The sequence below is a fragment of the Apus apus genome, chromosome 2, assembly GCF_020740795.1.
Source record: "Apus apus isolate bApuApu2 chromosome 2, bApuApu2.pri.cur, whole genome shotgun sequence".
In the NCBI taxonomy this organism is placed as follows: Eukaryota; Metazoa; Chordata; class Aves; order Apodiformes; family Apodidae; genus Apus; species Apus apus.
Window position 1 is genome coordinate 138,088,810 of NC_067283.1, and position 15,317 is coordinate 138,104,126.

Consider the following 15,317-nt stretch of genomic DNA (forward strand, 5'->3'; position numbering starts at 1 on the left):
TTTGTCTGTGTCACCTTTCCAGAAGGCAGGCAGCCTAGGACTGGAGGCATCAAGACACTGAAGAGACACAGCTCCAGGGGGCAACAGCCTCCTCAGTGGTAGGAGGGGGAAAAACTCAAATACCTAGGAAGTAAAGTTAAATAAATAAATAAATGTAGGTCTCCCAGAAAGGAGTTTATCAGAGTTCTCTCTTCCTTCCAGCTTATTCTTTCCATAGTTTGAACAAAAGCAAGCATGCAAACAAGCAAGATAAAACCTTGGGAAAACTCAGTTACACAGGCAGCTTCACTTCTGCCGCCCCTGGCTCCCAGCGCCTGTGTGCTCTTGATGAGTTACATCAGTGTGCGGAACACTGTTCTTACAGGATTTCTCCTTGAATCTGATTATATTAGGAGAGGAATTTTTCTGAAGGGTGTGGATGCTTTTTCAGGGTTGGAAATGTCCCCTGGGGAAGTTTTCATGTCAGCTAAACAATCTATAGAAGTAGACAAGTGTTCTGCATTAGAGTTTCTACATACACTTATGCCTGCACAACCATGATTGCTACATTTACTTCTGTCACTTGTTTTTTTTTCCTTTGGATTTCAGGCTCTAAAATATTTTTGCTATCAGAATTTTGCCAGTACTTCCAAGTTTGAATCTTTGAGATTATTGCTCTCCCTAAAAAAGACAGTACCAGTGCCAGCACGGTTCATGGATGACTGGATGCTAATAAAATTGGAATTTATCTTTTTTTTTATGATGATACTGACAGTTCAATATTAAGAACAGAAAAACAATAATTTAATTTCTCTTTTTTTATCTACCTGTTTGAACTTCGGGAAGTTCAATCGATTTGATTGCTGCTGGGTGTATCTTTTTTTACTTAAACCTCTGTTGAAAAGAAAGGAGAATTTATTCCATGCTCTGTATAAAGCACTGTCTGGTTTTTATCCCTGCAATTGTTATTTCAAGTTTACAGTATTCTCTTAATTCTGAAAAGTGATTACATGAAGAGAGTATTTGCATGGTACATTATACATTAAACCATATTTCTCTGTTCTTTCATTTCCATTTTCTAGTACATCAGGTCTTTGATTTGGACCTGCATGCTACAATTGCTGTTTCAAATTTCCATAACAGAGAGCTCTAGATTGCAATAGATTTTATTCAAACCAGGATACTAACCTGACTTCTGCTAACTAACTGCAAACACCTCTGACAACTTCTTGGTTTGTTTCCAGCCATATTGCTGTGGGAGATTCCCTCTTACAAGTCACCTGGTGATTTGCAGTCTACCACCCGCTGGTGATGGCTCCTCACACACCGGGGTCTGTGGTCACTCATGCAGTGCTCTGGAGGTGGCAGGGCTGAGCTTGATGATGCAGTGCCAACCATCCAGTGTTTGGCTTGCTGTGATAATATTGTTCTATAATTCATTGTCTTTCGCTATCACTTCTCAATTTAACAACAGCACAGAACGAGGCAGCTCCCCCACTAGAAACAAAATGGAGCTGAGAAAAGCATATGTGGCCAAGTTACATTGTTGCTACTAACCTTAGCACTGAATATATTGCTTTAGACCTCCTGTCTTCAGTTCATTAGTCAAAACTCTTCTGACACAAGCATGGTTTGGGTATGTTTCTATCTTGCAGCCCTTGTTTCTGTCAGTTTTGATGTTGTTGCTATGTATAAAATCTGAGTCTTGTTTTACAATCCCAGTGTTGTCTGTGGAATCTGAGCAGCGCAAGAGCTCCACTAACAATGTTATTCTTCTCTGTGATCACTGTCACACTCTATTTAGCTCTAGTTTTATTTTTTGCCATAAAATAGCATTCACGGTCACAGTAATTCTGTTACCACAATGATCTGAGAGCCAGTAAAGGATATTAATGAATTAATAATGAAGCATGTGGCTTAGTTTACGGTCCCAGAGGATGCTTCATCTGAGGTGGGATGACTGCAGGCTGCATCAGTAAGTGTCCAGCCCTGGAGCTAACCACAACTCAGTGGGCTGTCCAGAAGTGGTCTGCTTTGGTTGGGCATCAGCTCAGAGGCTGTGAGGGGCTGGGAGTCCTGAAGCAACAGCAGAGCAGAAAAGACTGTTCAGAGTGCTCTGAGAAGGAATTGCAGACTGGACTTTGCCTGTAAGGAAAGATCTATGGAGAAGAGGAGTTTTGGGATAAAGCAGTTCCCAATCCCCAGCAAAACACATTTTTCAAATATTGTAAAATAAGTGGATTGAAAACACATGCTCATGGCCATATTTCTGTCCCTCTAGTGATAGCTGAGCACCATTTTGCATGAAAGTCCGGCATTTCATTATGCCTCTATGAGACTATAAGAAGATTATCAACTTACTGGCAACCAAAGGGTATGCATGCTGTCCCCTTAATTGTCTATGGATTCCTGGCTCTTGGGTGCTCTGTCACTTTGAAGCTCCTGTTGCTTGCAGTAGAAGGGGAAGAGTGAGAATGACTTGGCATGTAACCAAGGCTCTGACGAAATCAATGATGGCTGAGAGACTGATATGGTAGAAAACTCCTTTCTATAACTTGTGTTCAGCAGGTTGAATAAGGAGAAGCTGGTACAATGATATAATGGGAAGACTGTAAAAAATGTCATGTTATTAATTACTTCTGTGAACTGTTGCTATATTGCTGGGCTTAGGAATAAGACACATTAATATATGGTCAGTTGTTCTTCCTATGGGATCAGTAATGGCTCAGGCATTCATAAAGACAAATGGAAACTGAAGCCCCTACTTTCCTATTTTTATACTTATCTAAAATACATACAATTTAAAACCAACTTTGACATAATCGATTAGAGAATACAGTATTGATGAGGAAAATTCACAGTTAAGGCCTTATTGTGCTGTATCAGCAGAGAACAAGAAATCAATTCCTGCTTCAAAATTGCAAGGCAGGCAGTGATTACAGCACACCTCCACTCTACTTGTTCCATAAGAGGGAATTGTAGGAGAAAGGGTGAAAATACTTGATATATCTAGTAAGTTAAAAAGTAACATTTTACATGTTCTTCCTGATCCAATGTTAGGCCCATGACTTTAATAAAGGTGAGCAATAAAAGTTGGAACTCTTCTATGTCACTCTACCACAATCTCCTGTATTTCATTCCTACATTTTGGAATACCTGACATGTTGTAAATGTGATAATTTAGCAGTCACTTTCTGCAAGGATCCAACAGTCTAGTAACTTCCAAAGATTTTGGACTGGGAGAAGTGGTGATAAAGCCACTTCTTAAGAGCCTGACACATGGGGAATGATGGCAGAGTGCTGGCTTCTCCATATGTAAGAAGACAGAGCTGGCAGTTGTACATTAAAGGGACAAAGAGAAGCCCTGCAGAAAGCTGGGGAGATTGAAGTGATCAATTGAAAAACCTAATTGCAAATCAAGAATTGACTCCTTTGCTCTAGATAACCTTTGAAGTTTTGTTTAACTGCCTGATCAGTCCCTCTCTATTTCTCAATTAGCCACCTGTAAAGTCATCCACTCAACATTGTTCTTTTGGTCTTTAGGGCCTTCAAGGGGAAAAGTTATATAGCTGTCATTTAACACAGCAGATGCTTTAGGCAACAGAGTGATACTCAAGCACCAATAAAGAACCCACCAAGAAAATAAAATCCCAAACAATAGTTTTTTTCAGAATCTAGAAATCATAGAATTAATGTTCCTGTATGTATATACATTACAATATTGTTTTTAATATTATCTGCCCTTCATATGTCTTCACCATTACTAAATGCAAGTCAGTGTCTGGAAATTAAGTTCTCTCAAGGAGCTGCATCAGTTTTAAAAAGGGGAAATACATGAAGAGTTGAAGAAATTAATCACTTCCTTTTATGGACAGAGATCTGAAGTACAAAGAAAGAGTCCAAAGGCCATAAAAGCTGGACTTCTGCAGCATATAGATCAAGAGATGGAGACATATTTCTGCAAGCTGATTTGTGTCTTCCAGCTTAAACAGCAACCTTAAGGTGAATAGTTTGATGAATGTGTTTGTGCCTCAGTATTGACTATAGAAGAAACTCAGAGGACTATGTTTTGATTAGACACCTAACTTTGAGATTGCACAAGTTAAATTAAGCCTTATCCTAAATGACAAGGTGACCTTAGATAGTAGAATGTGAACATTCATTTAACAGAGACTATTTCATAGAGAAGATTATTCTTCAAATCCTATGCTTCCTTTGCCAGGAATTCTTTTGAATTTAATCTGTGGAGCTCACAGCACCTTAAGGTATTATATTGATGTATGAATAGTAACAATACTTCTTTTTTCTGTGAGTAACTATTAGCATAAAGTAGTATATAGTTAAGTAAATTATTCTTTCAGCTGTACAATCAGCCAGTGCATAAACTTAACAAGAACCACTGAGAGACACATGTTTCAGAACTTCATTCAAAACTAAGCTATAACTGCTTTTTGGCTTTTTAAGTTTAGTGGGTTTTTATTTTTATATTTTCTTTCTTTCTGTTGTTTGTGGGTTTTTTTGTGTGTTTTTTTTTTGTGGAATACAAATAAAATTACTCAGTGGAATTCTGAACAGATGGTTACCATTTCCAGCCTCAGATGGCAGAAAGCCCTAGAACCAAGCAATTACAGTGTTCTTTGATGCAGAACCAGCTGAACAGATTTTAATAATTTCTTCAAAATTGGAGACACCTGACCCCCCAGAAAGTGCTGCAAGCTGGGAGATGGAGATGTGCAAAAAAAAAACATATTCCTGATGTCACCAGAAAGTTTTTGGTGGCAAAACCATAAAGACCAATAGGAAATAATTTTAAAATTACTTTTGTTGTTGTTTTCTGCCATTAATGCAATGAAACATTACAAATGGACCAGTAAAATAAGTTTTAAAATACTCTCAGGCAAGATCGTACTGTTTTGATTTTCCATTACTGCAAATGTTTTACCTCCCTTCAAAGAGTGCTGTACAGGATATGGATACTCAACAAGACCGGCTTTATTGCTCCCTTTTATAAAGCTCATGGGCCTAACCCAGAAAGGATAAGGAAGAACATGTGAAATGTTATGTTGCCTTATTTACTCTTACTCTATTTTCTTGATGTAACTCATTCCTTTGGAAGATTGAAAAGTATTCTCCTAGTTTCAACATGTGTCTGAGAAACCATGATGCCAAATTCACAGCATCCCAGAGAATCACAGAATGGTGGGGGTTGGAGGGGACCTCTGGAGATCATCTAGTCTACAGGTATTTTATTATATTATTATATATTTATTATATTTAGGTTAAACCTCCTGTGTACCAGTTTGTGACCATTACCCATTGTTCTGTCACTGGCCACCACTTAGAAAAGTCTGACCTCCTAGTGTGACATTTCTGTGGCATCTCTCCTGTACGGAGAGAAAGAGAAAGAGGCAGCCTAAGCTATTGCTAAGATGTAGTTTCACCTGAGTCATCTCCAAATGATTTAATCACTTTCTCATTCATTCAGCTCTGGCTCCTCTATCATAAGGTCGTGTCTCTCCTGCTCGGCAAAGTCCTGTCACGATCCTGTCCACATCTCTAGAGCAGGTGAGGTAAAGCAAGGTAATTGTATGTCTCTGCTGTGCGATACTAGTACCATGTGTGGTATAAGTACTCTGCAGTGCATCTGGTACATCAGTCATGTCTGCTGGCTAACAACTCTGGTCTAATGTCCCAATTGTGCTTGATATAGGTTAGAAATTATAAAGGAATTTTATCATGTTTTTGTTGGACTTTGTAATTCAGGAGTTCCCCACCTATCCTGTGTCCAGTTTTCCTTAAGACTTCTCAATTTCTTGGCATACTACATTAAATAAGATAATTGTACCTACGTTTGTAGATCATCATGGGTTCTCTGGAGTTTGAAGTGCTAGTGTAGGAGCATAGAAGAGAGTGTATAAAATGGTAAGTATTCCAATTTAATACTGTGAATTAATTTTAAATGTTCAGAAATGTAAATATGACCACTGAACCTACCTATGGTAAGTTTACTAATTCTCTGTGTGCTAAAGACACCACAGTTTCACAAATAACTTCATGTCTTCCACCTCAACACCAGAACGCTATTGCTAAGACCTTACATTTTCTAAAAAGCAGCAAAAGACACAAAATAACCTTGATTTTCTCAGATGACAGTATTTTGAACTGTAGTGGCTAAATGGTTAAAACTTGCATCCCAAGGTTTTCTTTATATAGACAGCATGCATTTTCTTGCTTGGCTACTATTATGTGTTTAGAATCAAATTTCGGTTTAATGAAAATTGAGATCAGAAGAGCTCCCTGTGCATAAGATACACAAACTCAGTACAGACATGACACATCCTTCTGATTTTCCTTGTCCAAATTGTATTTGACTGATTTATGCTATGTTATCACCTACAGTAACTTTTTACAACATATGTCTGGCAAAGTTATCCATAAAAATGAATGCAATAAACATTATAATGCAATAATTCAGTTTTGGTTTGAGACTTGGGAATTGGTTCCATTTAAGTGCACTGCTTTTCACAATACAATCCATTCAATTGTTTTTCCTATTCATTGGAACAACCTCAGCAATGTGGTAGATCTGCACTCAGTGCATTGTAACTTGATTTGATCTTTTTGTTTCCTACAAAAGGAAATCAGTAGAATCAAATGCAATTATGAGCATTTTTACTGTCAAAAACCCCCTGAGGCTGGAGGGCAAGCAAGCATGTCATTTCATTCAAATGTTTTGTAGGATACTTTCACATAACAGGAAAAATGTGTAAAAATATTTAAGCACAGTTCTACTACAGTCCATTTTGAAACCATTTTTCACAGAGAAAACTGACTGGAGAAACAATTTGTCTCTAGTGCTCCCAAATAACTAAAACTCTTTTCTCAGAGTGTGCTACTTTACTGTTTAATGCTTTTCTCTCACCCCCACAATTTCTGTAAAGTAAGCTGGAGTGTTTTGTTTCTGTTTTCCCCATATTTTAACACTGGGGGATGGTGAGATCCAGATGATGTCAGCCATTTTGTGATGTGATTAAGTGCCATGATGTTGCAAAAGCAGGGAGTTAAAGGTGAATGCCTGCACTTCCTGATGCAAAAGATAGTGCTGTTGACAGAAAACCATTTGGAAATGCCCATTAAGAGAGAAAGGGTTATGAAGCAATAGGTGATTTGTTCTGTGAACGAGCTGCAGTTAATGGTGCGTATAAGTGGAAAGAATGTGCAGCCTTTAGCTTTCTGCTTGAAGAAGCACAGCTTCACACAAAAAAAGTGGTGAAGGAAGGAGGGGTTGAGAAAGAAACTTCTTTCTGCCTTTTTAGCACCTCAAATTGGTAAATATAATTGGTAAATGGTAGTTCTAGACAGGTGCCAGGCATGAAAGGGGTGGAAGAAGGTTTATGCCTTAATTAGGAAATGCAGTTGCTGTTGTGTAGTGAAAGGCAGTTGCTATGAAAATAAGAGCAGCTACTGCATGTGAAATCTGGTGATGTTATGACTTCTAACTTGAGCAAAGAGATAAGTAAAAAATATGTGAAGTTAAAGATACTTTTTTTGTTGTTGTGATACTTCGAAAGAGACAGTGGCAAAAATACTGAATTCTTGTTTCATGTGAAAGAACTAAACTAATTATGAGAGAACCTCTGGTAGATCACATTAAAATATAGACAAATCAATGGTATTTTTAAATCTAGGACAGCATTTCTATAAGATCAAAGTATGAGTTATTAGACTGCATAGTTATTGACTTGTTTAATTGCACCCATCTGTTATTATATTGTTTCCTATTTTCCATCAGTGATACCATCATTATCACTGCATTTTTTATACTTCAGTAAAAAAATTGACATAGATTCGTGCTCTGTGATTGCTGAAATTCGACTGAAGTAATTTGGTTAGTGGATAATTACTTAGAACTCTCTTGACTCAAGGGTAAGTCATGCCTGACCAATTCGGTGGCCTTTTACAACAAGGCTACAGAGATGGTGGATGGTGGCAGAGTAACTGACGTCATCTACCTGGATTTGTGCAAGGCATTTGATGCTGTCCCACATGACATCCTGGTCTCCAAACTGACAAGGCATGGATTTGACAGACAGACCACTTGGTGGATAAGAAATTGGTTGGGTGGCTGCTCTCAGAGAGTTGTGGTCAATGGCTCAATGTCCAAGTGGAGGCAAGTGATGAGTGGTGTCCCTCAGGGGTCAATACTGGGACCAGTGTTGTTTAACATCTTTGTTGGAGACATGGACAGTGGGATTGAGCGTATCCTTAGCAAGTTTGCTGATTATCCCAAGCTGTGTGGTGTGGTTGACACCCTAGAGGGAAGGGACGCCATCCAAAGGGACCTTGACAGGCTGGAGAGGTGGGTGAGTGTCAACCTCATGAAGTCCAACAAGGCCAAGTGCAGGGTCCTGTGGGGAGAATGGCTGGAGAGCAGTCCTAAGCAGAAGGACTTGGTGGTGGTAGTTGATGAGAAGCTTAACATGAGCCACCAGTGTGTGCTGGAGCCCAGAGACCCAATTGTGTCCTGGGCTGCATCAAAAGAATTGTGGCCAGCAGGGCCAGGGAGGTGATTCTGCCCCTCTACTCTGCTCTGGTGAGACCTCACCTGGAATACTGTGTACATTTCTGGTGCCCTGAGCACAAGAAAGATATGGACCCGTTGGAAAGGGTCTGGAGAAGGGTCACAAAGAGGATCACAGGGCTGGAGCACCTCTGCTATGAAGACAGGCTGAGAGAGTTTGGGGCTGTTCAGCCTGGAGAAGCGAAGGTTCTGATGAGACCTTATAGCGGCCTTCCAGTACTTGAAAGGGGCTACAGGAAGGCTGGGAAGCAGCTTTTCATCAGAGAAGATAGTGATAGGACAAGGGGTAATGGTTTTAAACTGAGAGAGGGGAGATTTAGGTTACATATTAGGAAGAAATTCTTCACTATCAGGGTGGTGAGGAACTGGAATGGGTTGCCCAGGGAGTTTGTTGATGCCCCATCCCTGGAGGTTTTTAAGGCCAGGTTAGATGAGGTTTTGTGCAACCTGATCTAGTGGTAGGGTTCCCTGCTTATGGCAGAGGGTTTGGAACTTGATGTAAGTTCCCTTCCAACCTTAATGATTTTATGATTCTATGAAGACAGGGAATACACCTTCCATCCCTTCACATTTTGAGCATTGCTTTTTCAAGATGGATGTAGCTATGTTTTTTTTCCAGATTCTGTACAGCTGTGTTGAAATAGGTGTATGGTTGTCATGGAAAGATCTCTCTATGAATTCAGGTGTTCATTCACATGGCACAGCTCACTAGGCTGGAATCTTGTAGTACCAATATAGTGGGATACAATTTTGGCTGTTCTTCATGCAAATGAAATTAGAGCTATGGTAACAGGTGTCCTGTAGGAACTTAGTAGGAAGTATATAATCATCCACACAGCAAGCACGAAATGAAACACTACTGATCAATCAATGTGTTTTTCTTTTTATTGTGGTATTTTTATCAAGATAGTTGTGGTGGTTCAAAATTCTTTTCTCAGTCTCTATTAATCGCTGCTTCTCATGTAAAACCATCCTGAAATCACTCTTTAAACTGATTACTTTTCTACTTTCCTTACCAGCTTCTCTGAGTTACAGTACTCTTTCTGTTGGTGCCATGGTTTATGAATAAGGGAAGTCAATCTTCTGTGGCAGAATGGTTAAATTAAAGACTCTTACAAGATCATGCAGACCCTCAGTCTGACTACAGAAATGATTATAGACTGAGGTGCAGGTCAAGTTCCAACTCAATTCTAGTTGCTCTTTACTTTTGGGGGAATTTGCATTTATATGTGTAGATCTCCTGTCTTCTGTGTGGTTGTGGTATGTGACTGAGAAACACTTCTTACTATATGGTTTTGCTTCTCGCTGTTTTCTGTGTCCTTTGTTGGAACTGGTCCTCTTTTTTCATTATTTTTCTTGTTTCCTAGTTGCCAAGCACTGCATGATCTCTCTGCTGTCACCATGTCTTTATTCAGAGTTAAAGAAATGTTCATGTGCCAAGACCAGACAGTCCATTGACTCCACCTCCACCAACTTAATCTCCTTTACTAGGGCCAAAACCAGATGTTTCAGAAGGAATTTCAGAACAGAGAAAACACTCAGTCAGTGATTTAGTAATTCCAAAATATTCTTCCAGCATCCAATATTTTGTAGCTCAAGAGCTCCCTGAGCTTGCAGCTGTGTGTCTCAGTAGAATGATCATTGGAAGAAAAGAGAAAATACATTATTAATTTTTGCATAGGAACTTTACAATAAAACCACACTAACAAAGTGAAGTGTTTGCATTTCACACATGTTCTTAACAAGGGCTTAAGAAGATTAATCCAGCCATGGCAGTGAAGGTGATGACAGGTTACTGTTACCTGCCCTCTTCTTCTGCTGTAAATTACTTACACCATAGCATGGCCAGCAGAAGTGAAGATATCAAACACAACTCTGCCAGCACCTTTTCTGATGCTGCCTTTATGGTTTGATGTAACTGAGAGTTGTGATGGCTGAGGAGGGGGCAGACTGAGTTTTCAGACAAACCTGCTGTCTCCAGGATGATTTTTAGCCCAGGATCACTTAGGACAGCTGAGTGGGATGATGGTTTAACATGCCAACATAATCCAAGGAAGCCTTAACTTCCAAAGTAGGAGACTTAGGCTCAACAGCACTTTTGATGTGAGCTCCTGCATTCGACTCAACCTAAGCTGGACAAAAGAACAAACATCTGGATTGTCACTCATATAAGCTGAGGTCTCTTGGAGACCTCTAGTCACCTTATGAAATTTTCGGCAGCCCAAGCAGTGGTGATAAACTTCAGTAAAAACATATATGTTACTTATTGGCATTTAAAACAGCCAGGGAGCATTATTTGGCAGTAAATCTAGTGTGTTTCAACAGTAAACATGCTTTAGTAAATAATACATGCTTGTAAAGCCTCTGTGTATTACACAAATTTAAAGGCTAAAGGAGTTGTTAAAAATAGGCATGGACTTAATAAAAAGCATTTTATGTTCAAATCCCTAATTAAACTGCTGTAGCCAATTTAGCATAACTTAAAACCCTTCCTGCCGTGCCTTCTTTTATAACTGTATTACATTCCACCATAAAAGGAAAATCTCTGTTGATAGTGTTTGATATTCTTTAGTCTACTGGAGCCAAGCATAACTAAATCCTATTTTCATTATATTTCACATTCTGCTTACTAATATTTGTACTATGTGACTAAGTTTCACTAGAAAAACAGACAGTGTTCCCAGCAACGGAAGTAGAATTTAAAGGAAGGTAAATTTAAAACCTTGTTTCAATAGTGTGATTTATATAGACTAAAACAATGTAAATCTTAGACTTCCACGCTCTTTCTGGTTTCTCAGAAGAGCACCTACGGGTGTCCACTGGTGCAAAAAAATGATAATATTTGTATAGATTTCTTCAACTCTGGCCTTAGCTATAAATATTTCAATAAATTTTCATTTAAAATAGGTTTATATATTTCATGTCTTGTTTCCATGACCTTCACAATTTGGCCACACTTTTGTCTCCCCTATTTGCTTTAATCTGTATAGAATTATTCTATCATCTCAGCCTATTCAGACAGACTTGAACTTTTTAAGAAGTGATCTGTAAATTCCATATGGAATGACCAGGGTAATACCAGTTAGTACCAAAAAACAAGCTGCCTACTTCTGTTACCAGGTGTCCTACTTGGTATCCCCAATACTGTTTAGGCATTTATTTATGGGTGTTTTTAAAGAGAGGTCAGTATATTTGGGCTTCTGATGTAGCCATTTCAGTTGGACAGGCTAAATATAAGACATACTTGGCAGTTATTTTAGATGGGATTATAACCTGAACAAGTATTTGCTAGGACAGGCAAAATTTATTTTTGTTCTTGTTCTGATACTGTCATTGATTTGCTGTCTTGCTCTGAAAAGCTCATGTAATCTCTTTTTTTAGTTTCTTTTCTATTTTATGTCTGCCTTGGCTTTTTTTTTTTTTTCTTTATGTACATTTTTTTTTTCCTAAAAAACCCCACCTTATCAGGGTCGGGACTGTCACATTCAAATAGATTGTGAAGTACCTCACATAACCCTGTCTCAGTCCTCATATAGAATCAACACTGTTCCTGAAGTACTATAAGTAAACATCTGGGAATTCTCAAAATTAAAGTTCAGGGATCCAAAAGTATTAAAAATTGTTTTTCAAGCCAGTCAGTATAAACTATTTTTTCTTGGGAAGTTTCAAAAGATATCTGTTATATTAGAGCACAATGTCCAGTTATCTTAACATCCACCAACTGTCAATCACTAAAAAATCCCAGTCCGTTCTCCATGACAGAGTCCTCAAGAGAAGGATTTCTGAGGCTTCTTCTGGGTAAGGGAAAGAACCAACAAAGAACACACACATATACACAGTGCTAAATTCTGGACATGGGATAATTCATCATACTAAGCAGGTTATACTTGCTTACAGAGTTGCCTGGGTTAACATTTTAGAAAAAGTTTTAGGATAGTACCTCAGATGGAAAACAGCTGTGGCATTTTGATAAGCAAACTGATGATTCAAGTGTCAGTCAAAGTGAAAATACACATCCCCAGTCCTTTGTCAGGAAGATCATGTTGTTCCAAGCATCATGCTGCATGGGGGACAGATGTACAGAAGATAGGAAAAATCTGAGATTTTCCTGGTTTTAATGGCATTTTCAGAGAATGCTATTTTTTTAAAAAAAAAAAATTCTGGTATAAAATTAACTCCAAGCTGAACACAATTTTAAATTTAGAGTGTGTGTATCAGTAGACTTTAGGACAGTCTATTACATGTTATGCTTAGACTGAAAAAATCAGCAAGTTTGTAAATATATTGTGCCTCTCAGAAAAAATTATTAGACTCAATTCAGGCTTATTTTCCCATCCCAATTGCCTTGAAAAACTCACTTAAATTATCCAGAAGACAAGTGAGGTGACTCTTACACCAAAAATTCATCAAAATGAGTCATTATAGATAGAGCAAGGAGAAAACACTTTACTAATCCTACCAGTAATTTCATTAATCAACTGGTCCCATGAAAGCAAGATACTCTGCTAAATTCAGTGGAACAGAAGGGCTTATGCCCAAGAGAACACAGTAACTTACCGAGCTATTTTCATGCTCTTAAACTAACTTAATATCACTGTTTTATCCTAAAATAGTAGTTTTCACATAGCAGGACTCTGAGATGTCCATTATGAAATGTGATAGACATTGTAACTCCGAATTTTGCAAGATGAATTAAAAAACCTAGAAGCAAGCACCACATTCAAACATGGGTACCCTGCTTGTCAGTACAAAATTTCAGCTCACTGGCACTCCTGGGCAACAGGATCCTTGGTAGATTTTTTGTTTTGGGTAGCTGTGTTCGAAGCAACTTTGGCATGTAGGAAATGCAAGTGCTTCCCAGCACATCAGCAGCTGAGACACATGGTTTTGCATGGTTTAAACCTTGGATTTAAATTCCTCACCTCAGCTCCAGCCCTGGTGTGCTCTGCTACAGGAAACACCAGCAGAAGAGGCTGGGTTCAGTTTGACATCTGCCCAAAATTCCCTAATATTATTTTATTACAATTCAGAGAACTTGCAACAAGTTTCCTGGTACATAACTGCCCAGGGCAGGTGGACACCAGACTGCAATAATGTACTATAAATCTTTTAACAAACTGGATCCTATATGCTGGCTGTTAGATTTTGATTATTTTGATGATTATTTTACAGGCATTTCAAACATAAATTGTGTTGTAGCAACTGTGTCACTTATTGCTTAATTGAAATAAAGAGCCTTTTTCTATCTTGAAAGAGAATCCTCCCCCATGCCCACCTAAAATTTGCAGAAAATATATATAGCCAGCTGGCTAGGACTGAGCTCTCGTCAGTGCAAGAGAAAAAACAGTCAGTGACTCAAATGCAAGCACATTGCTTTATAGACTAGATTAAAAATTTCCTTTTATGTTTCACTTATCACCGTACAAAGAAAAAATACATTAAGACATTATGATATTCAAGAAACAAAACAACAGATTTTTCCAAGCACACACTCTCTTTGTCAGTAGTTCTGGGTAAAATGTGCTGGCTTTTATTTACCAAGATGTCATATTTAATATTACCACAATTTATCACCTATCAAAGAAAAGAATAATATATAAAAACCTTAAACTGGTTAGCATAGCTATGATTAGACATCTACAAGGTCTACTGTCCAAATTAGTGACATTATTTTTTACATATTTTTATTTCTATTTTTGAAATAAGAAGAGTCATAACCTGTTTTGGCAACCATGGTTCACTAGATGAGAGCAAGAAAAGTTGAATGCAATAGATCCAGTATCTCAGGGGCACATAGGCAAAGATTTTTTTAATGGCATTTTATATTGAAACTTAGCATGTGAGTGGCTTTTTTTTTTTTGGGGGGGGGATTGTGGTCTGAGTAAGTATCACAGCAGGTCTATCTGTGATATGGTTGCCGACATGGGCATAGCCTTTGAGGCAGAAGGTTTGCATTGTAAAGAAATGTTTGAATAAGTTTTCAGTGCTGTTTCTTAGTGTTTGTTTATTAGTATTATAAATACAAATGTACTTCCTATTCACATTATTTATGGGTTTTCTGAGTCATGTCTAGTGGCAGAACTGTATTCTTCCAGGATAGAATGGAAAACACTACATTCTCAAAACCAAAAGAGTTAAAAAACATTTATTCAGTGCTCTATTGAAAGCTATGACTTCCAGATACACTGCTTATAAAATATTGTTCATCTCACATCATTGTGCTTTCAAGTTATTGTCATACACTACTGCAAAGCTGTAGAAATAAATGCTTTTTCAGCTCTTTTCCTTCCAAATCAAGTTGAAAAACTCAGATTTATTATTAAACATTAGTTCTTCTCCTCATCTTGACTTTTTAAAAATATATTTCCATATTCTTGCATTAAGATTTTTTTAATTGTGTAAGTAGAAATGGCAAAATTCTAGAAATTTGTAAAGCACTGGACCAGCTATGCTTAATCCCTGTGTTAGAGACACTGCCTCAAAGACAAAACAGCAATCATAATCTTTGTACATTACCCTTTATCCCTGTTTGCAACATGCACATCAATCTGGACTTAAATGACTGAAGATTTTGTAGCTGAGATACAATCTCTCTGGTTTTCCTCCAAAGGACCAGACCACCAGAAGCAGCTGCTGACTGAACTTCACCACATCTTCCCCCTGTCTGTTTCTCTCAGCCCTGAAATACAATCTGGGACTTATCAGAATTTGTTTGATCATATTTGCATTTACACACGCACATTATGTTGCTACCATA